The sequence below is a fragment of the Ursus maritimus genome, unplaced genomic scaffold (genome assembly GCF_017311325.1).
Source record: "Ursus maritimus isolate PB19 unplaced genomic scaffold, ASM1731132v1 scaffold_26, whole genome shotgun sequence".
NCBI classification, from domain to species: Eukaryota; Metazoa; Chordata; class Mammalia; order Carnivora; family Ursidae; genus Ursus; species Ursus maritimus.
This window is the reverse complement of record NW_024425119.1, coordinates 26,210,481-26,226,924: the sequence shown is the minus strand read 5'-3', so window position 1 is coordinate 26,226,924 and position 16,444 is coordinate 26,210,481. Positions and strand designations below refer to the sequence as shown.

Here is a 16,444-nt window from a genome sequence, read left to right as displayed (position 1 = left end):
CCTCTTTCCATATTCACTAACATTTACTCTATGATCATCCTCTTGAATGATATACCCTGATTATAAATAAGAAGCTTCTGTGTAGGAAACAATAGGTGAAAGAAAAAGATAGTTCCCCAAATAGCTCCTACCTATACATACCAAACTAGTGCAGCAATAAATAACAGTGATAGGGGCATAATCCCTATCTGTTCAGAAATAATGCTTTGAAGACAAAAAGTTAATGAGAAGTTATTAGATATAAAGACCAGTATCCTTTTGAGATTTTGGGAAGGTTCCAGCAGAAAATGGATGTGGAATGCTGTTTAGGTGCTAACTCCTCATCCAAATACATAAAGTTCTAAGGGCCATCCTGTTTTAGGGTAAATTATCTCACAAACAAGTTTAAAACAAAACAAAACATTAATCATTGAATTTTCAAAAAGTATTCTGCTAATTATATTCAGCTTTTGTAGTGAATAATATCAGGAAAAAAACAGACTTATTTTGTAAAATATGATGAAACTTCTCAGAAAGTAATGTCAACACTTTTTTTCTACTTTATTCTGGGCTTTTTGAATCATATCTTCCATATTAATCATCAACCACTATATATTAACATAGACCTCAGCAAGAATTTTCTCAGGTAGAGAGACAAATTTCAATTCAAAACAATTTTTTTTTTACATACTAAAAAATAAACTTAAAAATACATGCAGTGGGGTGCCAGGGTGGGGCAACTGGTTAAGCATCTCACTCTTGATTTTGCTCAGGTCATGATCTCAGGGTTGTGAGATCAAGCCTCAAGTCAGGTTCCACACTCAGCATGGAGTTGGCTTGAGATTCTCTCTCCCCCCTCTACCTCTCCTGCTCATGCTCTCTCTCTCTAAAATAAATACATCTTGAAAAAATGCAGTTCTCTTAATGCAATATTTTCATTTTTAAAAGGCTATTTAAAATCACAATATTATATATAAAATCACCTTTCACATACTGTATATTATGGTTTCATAAATATCCTTATTAACAATAAAATCTGCTTTAAAATACTCATTTTAATATGAACTTTCTAAACAAATAATTAACATCATAAACTGACTCCTAAATTGGAGGTCAAGAGATGAGACTTAATTGGGAAGTAGATAAACTTTGGGAAGTAGATAAACTTTGAAGTAGACTATAAAAAATAATTTTATTATCTTAACCTATATTATTAACCAAAATGCTAGCTAATTATACCTGAAACCCTTGATTTATCTCCATTTAATTGTTTTCCAGATTCTCTGGCAATAAGAAAATTACCTCCTCCCCTCCACCAAAAAGATTTGTTTTCAGTTCTAAAGCATTAAGGCCTTAAATAAGGAAAAATAGTTTTCTCATTGTTTCTACAGGATTTACACATGCAAAATCTCATTGGTATGTGATTAAACAACATGCTCCTGGCTTTATTTCCACTTTCTTCCCCTTGGTTCTTTTCTTCTTGTACTTACTTTTCTGTTTCTTTTTTCTATTTTTAAGGTGTGAAGTCATTCAAGGCTGAAAAGATTCAGGAAGAGCTTTTACCTCCCCCTTAACTGCCTAAAAGAGTTTAGATAAAGGTCCTGTTCCAAGAAGAGAACTAATATCAGAGATAACAATAAAAAATATGGGCTAGGTGTGGTAATAAATGGAGGGGGGAGGGGAGCTTGGCAGGGCCTGGAGAGCAAATTTCTCTCTGTGTCCCACTGTATCTGTAAAGCACCACAAACGTTTGTTTTCCTTGTTTACCTTCCTGTGAATTATGTTCCTGCCCTTTGAAATCTCAGACTCCTACTCTCTTCTCCTTAGCTCAGGATGACATATAAGCTTGACTGCCTGTGGGTCTCATATTCTTACGGGGCTCCCGTATACATATAATTAAATTTGTTTTTCTCCTATAATCTGCTTTATCTCAATTTAATTAATAAACCACCCAAAAGAACCTTGAAGGGTAGAGTAAAAATTTTTCCTCCCCTACAGGTGCCAAGACCACAGTATTTTTCTGTTCTGCCCAAGCAGAATAAGAGTGGGTGTCTTGTAACAATCTATCATTACCAATTTTCCTCTAAATGATTGCAAGGAATATTTTAAAACATTCCTGTGCTCTGGAGATGTAATATACTAACACTCAAATAAAAAGCCTAGTGTGATCAAATGTCAGTGCCATACAAAAAAGAATCATGTGATATGCAGGAGACCAAGCAAAAATCTTCAATTCCTTAATCTTAACTAAACCCAGATATAAATTTCTTTCATTTTAAATGTATTCCAGTTCAAAGTTAATCTTAAAAATTAAACCAATTCTTTAAATGTCGGGGTACTTTTTTTAAATTATATTTTTAGATATTTTCATACATTCATATCTAAACCTTACCCACTTTTAACTAAAATGAACTCTTTATCTTGTCCTAAACACAAAGGACTGTTTTACTTGGGATTCAAACTGTCTGACTTCTTGCTGATATTTATTACAATAGTATTTTTATTTTTAAACTTTGAAACAGGTTTCTAGATATATATACTTCTGTGATAAGGTTTGGGTTCTAAAAAAATATTTGAGTAGCAGTATAAAAGTTTTTCAAAGATAATGATGCCAAATGGGTCTTGATGTATTCAGGTAATGCTAGCTACTATTAACAAAGAATTCCAAAATTTTCACTGACTTAAAACATGGAAATATCTTTTTTAATCATGGAAATGTCTCAAATGACAGATTCCCTCCAAGTGATAATTCACAAACCCAATCTCCTCATACCTGTGGTTCTGCCACTGACAAAAACCTTAATATTTTCTCTTACAGGCAAAAGAGAAAAGAGATGGCAAAGCCCATCTATTTCTTAACCATCTTGGCCAGGAAGTGACACACATCACTTGCACTCCCGAATCACTGGTGGAAAACTAAGCTCCTTGAACTTTGTTTCCTGTCCAGAAAAATCATAACATAAATTAAACTACTGAATCTGAAAAGGATTATTTCATATTAATGGTTTTACCCAACAGGTAGTTCATGGAAGGATATAGGCAAAAAGAGGCTTTTATGAAATACACTAACCCCACAAAGGCAAAGATCCTCCGCAGGGAGCAGCAGTTAGCTAGTGACAACTATACATTAAATAAGAGGAAGAAGTTTTGGCAGATAGTGAGCTATCACTGCCATCCCTGTACAGGATGTAAACAAAATAACTTAAACGACCAAAGCAAAAAGATAGATGATCTACAAAATATCAATAATTGAGCTAACATTAGACATCTCGTAAGAAACACTACATATTAAAGACAATGGAAAAATTTCTTCAGGGAAAACAACTGCTACAGAATTTTACATAGTGCTGAAATATTATTCACAAATTATGGTGTAACAAAAATTTTCAGAAAAACAAATGTTAAAGTTTATACTTTACAATTAATAAAAACTATAAGAAGTAAATTGAACACATGAAGGAGAGAAGTAAAGCAATAAAAGGTAAACAAAAAAATCTGTAAATATGTGAGTACATCACAATAAAAATATAAATAAATGCAATAATATTTGGGGGAATTTGAGAACTAAAACTAAATACTGAACAAGTATGGGGACAATGAAGGTAAGAGTAAAACCATGGTAAAGACTGTAAAATGTTTGTCCTTCAGAGGAGGAAGAGGAAGGTAAGTATGATAGAGAAACTGAGACTTAGCTTTATTTGTAACTTTCCCCTCCAAATTTAAAAGATCTGAAGCAACTATGTCATAATGAAACCGATGGGGTTCAGAACACACTATCCCAAATTCTGGGACCTTGACATACTAAGTATTTTAAGCTAAAGGAATCTGAGAAATGGCAGGCACAGAAAGAATTCTCCGACTTCCTCATTCCCCCCTGAAGCAAGTGGTAAGACCCTCCTGTGAGAAGTACACATCTTATACCCTGAAAAAAGGGAGCTTCCTTATTTCTGAAGACAGATGGATGACAAAAAGAATCCAAATGAATAGGTCTTACTAAGTTGCATCCAGTTTGCTACCCTTAGCTCCCATCCTTTTGCCCTATGATAATTTTCTATGACTTTTTACTCTTCATCAAACCTCGTATAAAAATGCTCAGGTTTGGGATGCCTAGGTTTGCTTAGCCAGTTAAGTGTCTGCCTTCGGCTCAGGTCATGATCCCAGGGTCCTGGGATCGAGTCCCACACTGGGCTCCTTGCTCACCAGGGAGCCTGCTTCTCCCTCTGCCTGCTGCTCCCCGTGCTTGTACTCTCTCTGACAAATAAATAAATACAGTCTTTTAAAAAAATAAAAATGCTCAGGTTTAACTGTTTCTTGGGGTCTTTATTTCTTTATGGAGGTTCCCATGTCATGTAAAATTATATTAAATAAATCTGTACAGTTATCTCCTCTTATTTTGTCTTTTGTCACTTCAATTTACAGGGCCCCAACCAGAGAACCTAGGAGAATATTAGAAAAAACAATTTTTCCTCTGCTATGAAACCAGGTATTAAATCTTAATGCTTGTCTATTATATTAATTTGTTTGTTCTATATAATTACCAAAAATTGCAGTAAAATGTGATACAGGAAGTCTCAAAACTGGTGGAGAAGAAAATTTCCAAAATTTATATGGAAATTATGTTTTCTAAAAAAATCAATTACCAAATGCTAACAGAAATTGTGACTAGATTAAAAACTAAACATTCTTTCAAATAGAAAACCTTAAAAAATAATGGATGAGTGAACTATTTCTTGTATTTCAGGATAATGGACATCCTTTGCATAACTGTAATCACAAATAACAAAGGAACTAAATCAAAAGATTCTTCCACATAACTATAGCTACTGGTTATTGAATAATTACTATATACTGGCACTTTGCATCATGTAATCCCTACACAGCATCTATTTGATACTACAATTAACTGTAATTTAAAAGTTTTTTAAAAATAAGTATAAAGAAATTATACAGCTGCCCTAATCCAAACTACTAATAAAGAATAAAAGGCATCATTTGAAGTGCCTTCTTCATCCACAAAGATATCAAAAGTTGCATGTCCTTTCTTCCAACCTATCCATTTAACTGATTTGAGGTTAAAGACACGTAAAAAAGTAGGAGTAATTTCCTACTGCATTTCCTCTATATTTCTGAAACCTGAAGGATGAGAAATTAAGAATAAGAGGTGCTGAAAATCAGCAATATTAAGGCAATACTAGAACAGCGTCTCTCAGAGTTCTCTCATAGATGTCACCTGATTTGTCTGTTAAAGATGTGTATACGTGGGCGCCAACTAAATCATTAAGAATAAAAATTAATACAGGAGAATCCTGCTCATCTGAATAATAAACAAATAACCCCAGTATTCTCATTATAAAGAAATTTAGAAAACATTGTCCAAAATGATGTTTCCTAATACTGTGGAAACAAAATACTCACCTAGATTCTTGTTAAAAATATGATAGACTGAAGCACATAAAGTGTTGGTTTTGTAGGCTAAAAATAGCTAAATATGGCCAATTTCATAATGTTCATATATTCCTTTGACCCACTGGAATTACTGTATCAGATTCTGCAGGAAAGGGAATGTTATTAACAAGGAATCCAAGGGATTTTCATGATAAAGCAAATTTGAGGAAAAAAAATATACCATAAAGAGGAATTAAGAACTCAAGATCCTAAAATTCTCCAAGTTACACCAGTTCCTGCCCTGCTACAGCAGAGAGGTTTGGCAAACTATGGTCTCCAGTTCAAATCTAACCTGTAACCTGATTTTGTAAATAAACTTTTACTGAAACATAGCAATGGCCATTCATATAACACATCGTTTATGGCTGCTTTCTCACTATACTGCTAGAGTTAAATAGTTTCAGCAGAGACCCTAAAATATTTGCTATCTATCCATTTTCAAAAAATGTTCGCCAACCTTCCCTAAAGTAGTCACACAAAAAAAGTGAGACATGCACCTAGAGTCGTACTTAGAAAGGAATATATCACCAAATGCCTATGTTTAAAAATAAAAGTTTCAATCAGTAGCCTAAGCTTCTGGTTTTAAGACACTAGAATGAGTGCAAATTGAAAGCCAATTAAACTAAAGAAATAAAATAATCAAGGTCAAAGTATAAGTCAATGATCTAGAAATAAGAAAAAAAACCACAAAGAATAAAATCAATGAAACCAAAACCTAGTTCTTAGAAAAGATTCAGAAAAATCAATAAATCTCTACAAAACTAATACGGAAAAGAGAACAATGACACGGATTATGGAAATCTGGAATAAGATAAGAGACATCACTAAAGTTTCTACAGATATTAAAGGACAATAAGAGAATGCTTTGAGAAAGTACACATACATCATATACACATATTTTTTTTAAATCAAAATCCAACATTTATTCCCAGAATAAAAACTAGGAGTAGAAAGAAAAATACTTGACCTAATAAAGCTTTCATGCAGATATGTATAGCTAACATTATAGTTAAGGATGAAAGACTAAACGCTTTCTTCCCATGGTCAAGCAAAAGGCAGAGGTATCCTTCCACTTCAACACTGTACTACAGGTTTAGCCAGTGCAATAAGTTAAGAAACATAAAAGACATCAAATTTATTCTCAGACTACATAACCGTCTATGTAGAAAATCCTATGGACTCTACCAAAAAAGGTGCTAAAACTAAGTAAGTGATTTTGGTATCATCACAGAATACAAGACCGATACACAACAACTGTATTTCTTTGTATGTGCAACAGGCACTGGGTAACTGAAGTTGAAAAAAATAAAAAAGTCAAACTAGCATTAAAAAAATAAGAACTGCAGGGTGCCTCGGTATCTTAGTTGGTTAAGTGTCCAACTCTTGATCTCAGCTCAGGTCTTGATCTTAGTATTCTGAGTTCGAGCCCCTGGCATTGGGCTCCAAGCTGGCTGTGGAGCCTACGAAAAGAAAAGAAAAGAAAAGAAAAGAAAAGAAAAGAAAAGAAAAGAAAAGAAAAGAAAAGAAAAGAGAAAAGAAAAGAAAAAGAAAAGAAAGAAAGGTAGGTAGGTAGATATTTTGGAATAAATTTGACAAAGGATGTGCTAGACATGAACAGTGAAAAATTTTAAACATTGCCGAGGGAAATTTAAAAGGACTTAAATAAGTGGAGCGATATACCATGTTCTTCGGTAAGAAGCCAATATTGTAAAGTTGTCAATTACACCCAAATATATTCAACACAATCCCAAGGAATATCTGTGATAGAATAAGAAATATATATTTGGTCTTCATCCCCAGTTCCTTACACAGTTTCTAAAACCCTTGTAATTTCCTTAGAGATAGGAGTAAAGGAGCATCTTTTGTTATTCACACCAAGTTCCCTCAACTATACCTGAGTTTATGTTAATGAGGTGACACTTGGTGGGTCCCCAGGAAGCTTCAGAATGGAGCCAACTGTCCGAAGAACCAACCATGTGATTAGACGGTTGGATCATTCAGTCTCACCCACTTCTTCACCCTTTAGGGAGAGGGGAGGGGCTGAGATTGAATCAATCACTAATGGCCAATGATTTAATCAATCATGCCTATGTGATGAAACCTCCTTAAAACCCCTAAACAACAGGATTTAGACTGAATCTAGACTGGTGAACTGGGTGACTGAGCTGGAAGAGTGACACACCTGGAGACGCCATAGAAGCTCCCTTGGTCTCCCCCTTATCTTGCCTTATGCATCTCTTCTGTTTGGCTGTTTCTGAGTTGCATCCATTATAATAAACTGTTAATAGTAAATCAAGCACATTCCTGAGTTCTGTGAGCTGTTCTAGGAAATTATCAAACCTCAGGCGGGGATTGTGGAAACCCTCAATTTATAGTCCTTTGATCAGAAATACAGGAGGTCCAGGGATTTGTGACTGGCCTGAGAAGGGGGTTATAGGAACTCCCTGATTTATAGCCAGTTGGTTAGGGGTATAGGAGGCATAGAACTTGTAACTGGCATCTGAAGTGGGGGTAGTCTTAGAGACTAAGCCCTTAACCTGTGAGGTCTGCACTAACTCTGGGTAGTATCAGAATTAAGCTGACTTACACAACAGCCAGCTGGAGAACTGGAGAATTGCTTGATGTTAAAATGCATACATTTGGTGTCAGAACTGATATGAGTAAACACAGCTCATAACAACCCATCATGCTTTGCTGTAGAAATTGACAGGCTGATTATAAAATTTATGTGAAAACGCAAAGGACCAAGAAGAACCAAAACAACTTTGAAATATAAGAACAATAATACTGGAGGACTAATGCTATCTGATTTCAAGACTAGTAGTATAGGAGTCGAGAGACAAATAAATGGAACCAATAAAGCGTTAGGTAATAAACACACACATATATGACTGATTTTTAATAAGGTACAAAGAAAATTCACTTGTGAAAGAACAGTCTTTTCAGCAATTAAGACTGCAATGCTTGGGTATCCATATGTAAAAAAAAAAAAAAAGAACCATATATAAAAAGCAACTGGATGATTTGGAAAATTGAAATTATAAACTAAAACTTTTAAAATAAAACATAGAAGAAAATCTTTTTGATTCTGGATTAGGCTAGGGCACCAAAAAAATGATCCATAGGAAAAAAAAATTGACAAATTGGACTTCATATAAATTTAAAACTTCTACTTGTGGAAATACATTAGGAAAAAGAAAAGACAAGCTACAGACGGTGCTAATACATTTGCACATCACATATCCGAAGAAGGATATATATTCAGAACATGTAAAGAACTCTCAAAACTCAATCATAAGAAAACAGACAATAACAACAAACTGGGAACAGATTTTAAAAGACACTTCACCAAATGTATAACATAAACCATTACCACAAATGAAGTTGAACATACACTTATCACATGACTGAGCCATTCCACTGCTGGATATTTATCCATGAGAAATAAAAGCATAGGTCCATACAAAAACTTGTACACAAATGCTCATAGCAGCATTATTTGTAACAGCCAAACACTGGATACAACCAAAATACCCATCAAAAGATAAATGCTTAGGGGCGCCTGGGTGGCTCGGTCAGCTAAACGTCTACCTTTGGCTTAGGTCATGATCCCAGGGTCCTGGGATCAAGCCCCATATCAGGCTCCTTGCTCAGCAGGGAGCCTGCTTCTCCTTCTCTATGCTTCTCCCTCTCCCTCTGCCTGCTGCTCCCCTGCTTGTGTTCTCTCTCTCTGTCAAATAAATACAAATAAAATCTTTAAAAAAAGAAAAAAAAAGATAAATGTTTAAACTGTGGTATAATCACAAAATAGAATACTACTCAAAAATAAAAAGGGACAAACTATTGATACAGGGGAAAAGATGAATAAATCTTAATATAAGTATGCTGCAAGACAGGTAAAAAAAGTACATACTGCTTAATTTCATTTAAATAAAAATTCTAGAAAATATATACTATATAGTTACTCTATCAGTGACTTTATGGGAATGGAGAAGGACGATGAGGACAGGGAGGAGGAAAACATTACAGTGAGACACAAGGAGACTGCTAAGAGTGCCAGCCCTGTTCATTATCTTGACTGTGTTGATGGTTTCATGGGTTTTACATATGCCAAAACTTATCAGAATACACAGTTTAAATACATAAAGGTTATTATATACCAATTATAGCTCCATACTGTATAAACATAGGACAACAGCAAAATTTGAAATGGTATACTAAAAGGTAAGAATGAAAAAGGAACAAAGGACCAAAATCAAGTAAAACAAACTAGTAGAAAACAATGGCAAAATGGTAGATCTAAATCCATGCATATCTAGAGTTACCTTAAATTGAATGGACTAAACACTTCAATCAAAGGGTAGAGAATATGAGATTGGATAAAAAAAAAAGATCTAATTATATGCTGCTAAACAAAGATATTTGAATTCAAAGACACAGCTTTAAAGTAAAAGAATGGAAAATGAAAAACCATATAAATAGTAAGCATAACAGTTAAATTAACTATGTTTATATAGTACAAAATAGACATTAAGACAAGCAATACAATAGGAGGATATAACAACTATAAATCCATATGCATTCAACAACAAAGTACCAAATACATGAAGAAAAAAACTGACAGAATTGAAAGAAGAAATAGACAAATCAATTAGAGAGACCAACATTCCTTTCTCAGTAACTGAAGGAAGATAATACAATCATTGAATTTTGAAGAATTGAAAAACATTATCAACCATAATGACCTAATTTGACATTTATAGAACGTTCCTCCCAACCGCAGTGGAATACACATTCTTTTCAAGTGCACATAGTATATACATAAAGACAGAATATATGTTAAGCTATAAAATGTCTCAATAAGTTGAAAATAAATGATTTAATACAGAATATAGTCTCAATAAAAAATTTTTAAATTAGAAATCAATTTAAAAAGCTACAAAAAAAATCCCAAAAGTAGGGAAATGTAAACAACACAACACACTTCTAATGTACACAGGGTGTTGTTGTATGTTAGTGATGAATCACTGAATTCCCGCCTGAAACTAATATTATACTATATGTTAACTAACTGGAATTTAAATAAAAACATGAAACTAAGTAAGTTAGTAAATCAATCAATCAATCACGGGTACAAAAATCAAGGAAATTTTTAGAACATCTTAAGCAGAATGAAAATGAAAACATGCCATATTACAATTTGCAGAGTGAAGCAAACCAGCAATTAGCATAAGCGTGATAGCTCTAAAAGCATGTATTTGTACTTGCATCTTAAGAACTACAAAAAACAGAGAAGATTAAACTCAAAGGAATAGTAAAGGTCAGACAAGCAATGAAATAAAAGACAAAAAAATCAATGGAACCAAAACCTGCTTCTTAAAAAAGATTAACAAAGTAATAAATCTAAACCACTTGATGTAAATCCCCACTATGAGGAAAAGAAGAGGGAACATCACTATAAATTTACAGACACTAAAAGAATAATAAAACGCCATTATATTTTTCTGATAAATTTAACAATTTAAATAAGCTAAGCAAAGTTCCTTCGAAAACATAAATTATTAAAACTAATAATAAATAGAAAATTAGTAATTAAAGACCTTCTCAATAAAGAAAATCATAGACCTGTATGACTTCTTCGGTGGATCTTACCAAACATTTAAAGAAGGAATAATACTAATCCTATTCAAATCCTTTTAGAAAACAGAGAAGAAAGAAGTCTTTCTTATTTATGAGGCCAGTTTTACTCTGATACCAAAACCAGAAATAGATACCATAAGAAAAAAAAAACAAACTATAGACCTATATTCATCGGGAACACACACAAAAATCCTCAACAAAATTTTATCCCATTGAATCCAGCAATATATAAAATAGAAAATTTCTCATTAACAATACGATTCATACCAAGAACATAACAGTGCTTTGATATATAAAATCAAATTATATTATAACATTAATTAATAAAAGAGAAGAAACACATGACTGTGTCAATAGATACAGAAAAATAAATTGACAAAATCTAAACACTGAGTCATCATTTAAAACTCTCAGAAAAACAGTAATAAAAGATAACTTCCCCAACAAATGGCATCAATAGAAAACCTATAATTAACATTACAGTTAAGGATGAAAGACTGAATTCTTTCTCCCCAAGATTAGGAATAAGTCAAGATGCTGTCACCACATGTATTAAATGTTATATTGGAGGGTTTAGCAGTGAAATAGCAAGAAAAAAAAAAGAGAGAAATTGCAAACAAAGTATAATTCTGAATAATATGGAATACTGAATAAATACCAGATGACATAATAAGGTACAGAGAGAAATCCTAGGAAACTAACAACAACAAAAAATTACACACTTAAAAGGTGAATTTACCAAGATCTCAGGATGAAAGTCAATATAGAAAAACCAACTGCATTAATATACTAGCAAAGAAAATCTGAAAGTTTAATTTTAATATTCCATTTAAAATAGCATTCTAAAAAATGAAGTACCTACAAATAAATTTAACAAAATATGTGTGGGCCTGTGGAAGATTCCATATTGTTAAGATGGCAATTTTTTCTAAATTTACCTAAAAACTACGCTATCCCAATCAAAACAGTTAACAGGCTTTTTTTTTTAATGGAAACTGACAAGCTGAATATAAAATGTATTAAAAAAACGCATATTATCTAAACTAGCCAAACAACTTTCAAGAATAAATTTGAAGTTTTTTTTTTTTTTAAAGATTTTATTTATTTATTTGACAGAGAGATAGAGACAGCCAGCGAGAGAGGGAACACAAGCAGGGGGAGTGGGAGAGGAAGAAGCAGGCTCATAGCGGAAGAGCCTGATGTGGGGCTGGATCCCAGATCGCCGGGATCACGCCCTGAGCCGAAGGCAGACGCTTAACCGCTGTGCCACCCAGGCGCCCCAAATTTGAAGTTTTTAAGCACACAATTTTAAAACTTACTATAAAGCTATACTAACCAAGAGAGCATGGTATTTGTATACAGATGGACAGTATGGAGGTTCCTCAAAAAGTTGAAAACAGAGCTACCCTATGACCCAGCAATTGCACTACTGGGTACTTACCCCAAAGATACAAATGTAGTGATCCGAAGCAGCACCTGCACCCCAATGTTTATAGCAGCAGTGGTTTTCATCCAAGGGTGATTTACTACCCCCCATTCTCCCAGGGGACATCTAGCAACATCTGGAGACAGTTCTGGTTATCACACTGAAGCGCATGCTACTGGCACTACGGGGTGGGAATGAAGGAGGCTGCTAATATCCTGCAGCGCCCAAGACAGCCCTCCATGACAGAGAATTACTCAACTCCAACTGTCAATATTGCCAAGTTTGAAAAATACCAGGTCAATAGAACAAAATTAAGAGTTCAGAAATCTACACTCATGTGGTCAAATGATTTTGTCCAGAGATGATATGGTAATACAGTGGAGAAGATACTTTGTTTTCCCCATCTTTTAATTTAAATTGAATTAATTAACATATAATGTATTACTGGTTTCAGAGGTAGAGGTCAGTGATTCGTCAGTCTTATATAAAACCCAGTGCTCATTACATCACGTGTCCCCCTATCACCCAGTTACCCCATCCCCCCACCTCCCTCCCCTCTAGTGAGCCTCCATAGTTTCCTATAGTTAAGAATCTCTTATGGTTTGTCTCTCTCTCTCGGGTTTTGTTTTATTTTTTCCTCTTTTCCCCTATGATCCTCTCTTTCGTTTCTTAAATTCCACATATGAGTGAGATCATACGATAACTGTCTTTCTCTGAATGACTTATTTCACTTAGCATAATACTGTCTAGTTCCATCTTTATCCATTCATCTGTCAATGGACATCTGGGCTCTATCCATTACTTGGCTACTGTGGACATTGCTGCTATGAACACAGGGGTAGAGGTGCCCCTTTGGATCACTATGTTTGTATCTTTGGGGTAAATAAATACCAAGCAGTGCAATTGCTGGGTCATAGGGTAGCTCTGTTTTCAACTTTTTGAGGAACCTCCATAGTGTTTTCCAGAGTGGCTGCACCAGTTTGCATTCCCACCAACAGTGTAAGAAGCTTCCCCTTTCTCCATATCCTTGCCAACATCTGTCGTTTCCTGACTTGTTAATTTGAGCCATTCTGACTGGTGTGAGGTGGTATCTCATTGTGGTTTTGATTTGTATTTCCCTGATGCCAAGTGATGTTGAGCATTGTTTTCATGTGTCGTTGGCCATTTGTATGCCTTCTTTGGAGAAATGTTTGTGCATGTCTTCTGTCCATTTCTTGACTGGATTATTTCTTCTTTGGGTGTTGAGTTTGATAAGTTCTTTATAGATTTTGGATACTAGCCCTTTATCTGATATGTCATTTGCAAATATCTTCTCCCATTCTGTCAGTTGTCTTTTGGTTTTGTCGGCTGTTTCCTTTGTTGTGCAAAAGCTTTTTATCTTGATGAAGTCCCAATAGTTCATTTTTGCTTTTGTTTCCCTTGCCTTTGGAGATGTGTCTAGCAAGAAATTGCTGTAGCCGAGGTCAAAGAGGTTGCTGCCTGTGTTCTTCTCTAGGATTTTGATGGATTCCTGTCTCACATTTAGGTCTTTCATCCATTTTGAGTCTATTTTTGTGTGTGCTGTAAGGAAATGGCCCAGTTTCATTCTTCTGCATGTGGCTGTCCAATTGCTTTAACACTATTTGTTGAAGAGACTGTCTTTTTTCCATTGGATATTCTTTCCTGCTTTGTCAAAGATTAGTTGACCACAGAGTTGAGGGTCCATTTCTGGGTTCTCTATTCTGTCCCATTGATCTATGTGTCTGTTTTTGTGCCAGTACCATACTGTCTTGATGATTACATCTTTGTAAAATAGCTTGAAGTCAGGCACTGTGATGCCCCCAGCTTTGGTTTTCATTTTCAACATTCCTTTGGCTACTCAGGGTCTTTTCTGGTTCCACACAAAATTTAGGATTATTTGTTCCAGCTCTGTGAAAAAAAATTGATGGAATTTTGATAGGGATTGCACTGAATGTGTAGATTGCTCCAGGTAGCATAGACATTTTAACAATATTTGTTAAATATTGTTCCTCCAATCCATAAGCATGGAACATTTTTCCATTTCTTTGTGTCTTTCTCAATTTCTTTCATGAGTTTTCTGGGTTCAGATCCTTTGCCTCTTTGGTTAGGTTTACCCCTAGGTACCTTATGGTTTTGGGTGCAATTATAAATGGGATGGACTCCTTAATCTCTCTTTCTTCTGTCTCATTGTTAGTGTATTGAAATGCAACTGATACCTGTGCATTGATTTTATATCCTGCCACTCTGCAGAATAGGATCCTGTATGAGTTCTAGCAATTTTTGAAGGAGAAGATACTTTTGTTGATAAAAAACAAAATTTTTTTTAAAAAGTGCTGAAATCAATGGATATTCACATTGGAGGTCATTGGAAGGGGGGGAAATTTCGACTATCTCATTACATCCCCAGGCAAATTAAAAAATGGATTATATACATAACCTAAGAAAATAAATAAAACTTCATAATGAAAATAGGAGAAAATCATCGTGTTATGGTTAGGCAATGATTTGATACAACATCAAAAGTATGATCAGTAAGAAAAAACAGTAAGTTTGAATTCATCAAAATTAAACAGTTTTATTCATCTAAGGATATCATCAAGAAAGTTAATAGGAAACCAGAAACTGAGAAAATATTCATAATACATATTATGGCAAAGGACTTATATCTAGAATTTATAAAAACCAACTAAAATTATGAAGATAGACAACAATAAAATGAGTGAAAGTTTAAAAGGATCTTTTCTTCACAAAAGAAAAACACAAATTGTAAGTAAGCACATGAAAACATGCTTATCAATAGTTATTCAGATAAATACAGTGAGATGAGATGCCATTCCCCATTCAAAAGAAAACAAAAGGCTAAAATGAAAAACATTGACAATACCAAGTGCTGACAGGCTTCAGATCAAAGAGAACTCTCATACATTACAATGAGAATATAAAATGTCAAGAAACTCTGGAAAACAGTTTGGAAGTTGGTTATAAAGTTAAACACTTAACATATGATCCTGCAATTCCATACCTAAATATTTTTAAATAACAGAAACATACGTTCCCACACAGATTTTTATGTGAATATTCACAGCAGCCCCAAACGTTAAGCAATTTAAATGTTCAGGAATAAGTGAATGGATAAACAAAATGTTGTATAGCCATACAATAGAATACTACTCAGCAATCAAAATGTATAGATAACTAATACATGTAACCACATGATCTCAAAAAACACGCTGAACCAAATCAGGTAGATATAAAAATAATTCAGTTTACTTCATTTTATATGAAATTATAAAAACTAGCTATTCATAGTGAGAAAATGTAGATCTATGGTTGCCTGGGGCTAGGGCTATTAAGGGCAGGGATGACTATAAAAGGACATGAGAGAATTTCTTGGTTTGATGGAAATGTTCTATATCTTGATTGTGACAGTGGATATATGGATGTATACATCTCTCAAGAACAAGTCGATTTTACTATGCTTAGAACATACACAAAAAAATCGGTAGGCTTTGGGGATATTGCAAAATATAGACTAAACACATAACCTAACTCTCATGGAATTTACAGTCTGTACTCAATTCAAATGAGTACTTATAGTTCTAAGGGAAGACACTGGAAGATACGTTAAAAACGTGTTGGTCACTTTTTGGCATTTTTGACAACACACTGCAGGAAAAAGACAAACTCAGTTTTCTTTTTGTAAAAGCTTAAGGACAAAGTAATAATACAGATAATTTATTTGGTGTGCTTGGGTAACATTCCATATATATATATGTCTGTTAATAGCACTTAAGAGATTATAAATAGTATATTGTACATATCCTTCACAGAAATTTGGATTTTACAAGTGCTGATGGAGAGGAACTCAGAAATAAAATTCATGAATGTTACAATTCACAAGTATGAATAATATTTAAAATTATATTTATATCTATGCACACATACAACCCTCCA

The 16,444-nt window shown here is 34.0% G+C and overlaps 1 protein-coding gene across 6 annotated transcripts in view; it reads right to left on the bottom strand.

Annotated features, from left to right (window-relative positions):
* CCDC91 (coiled-coil domain containing 91) overlaps positions 1-16,444 on the bottom strand; it is a 313,500-nt gene that overhangs the window by 107,419 nt on the left and 189,637 nt on the right. The gene's annotated exons all lie outside the window — the stretch shown is intronic.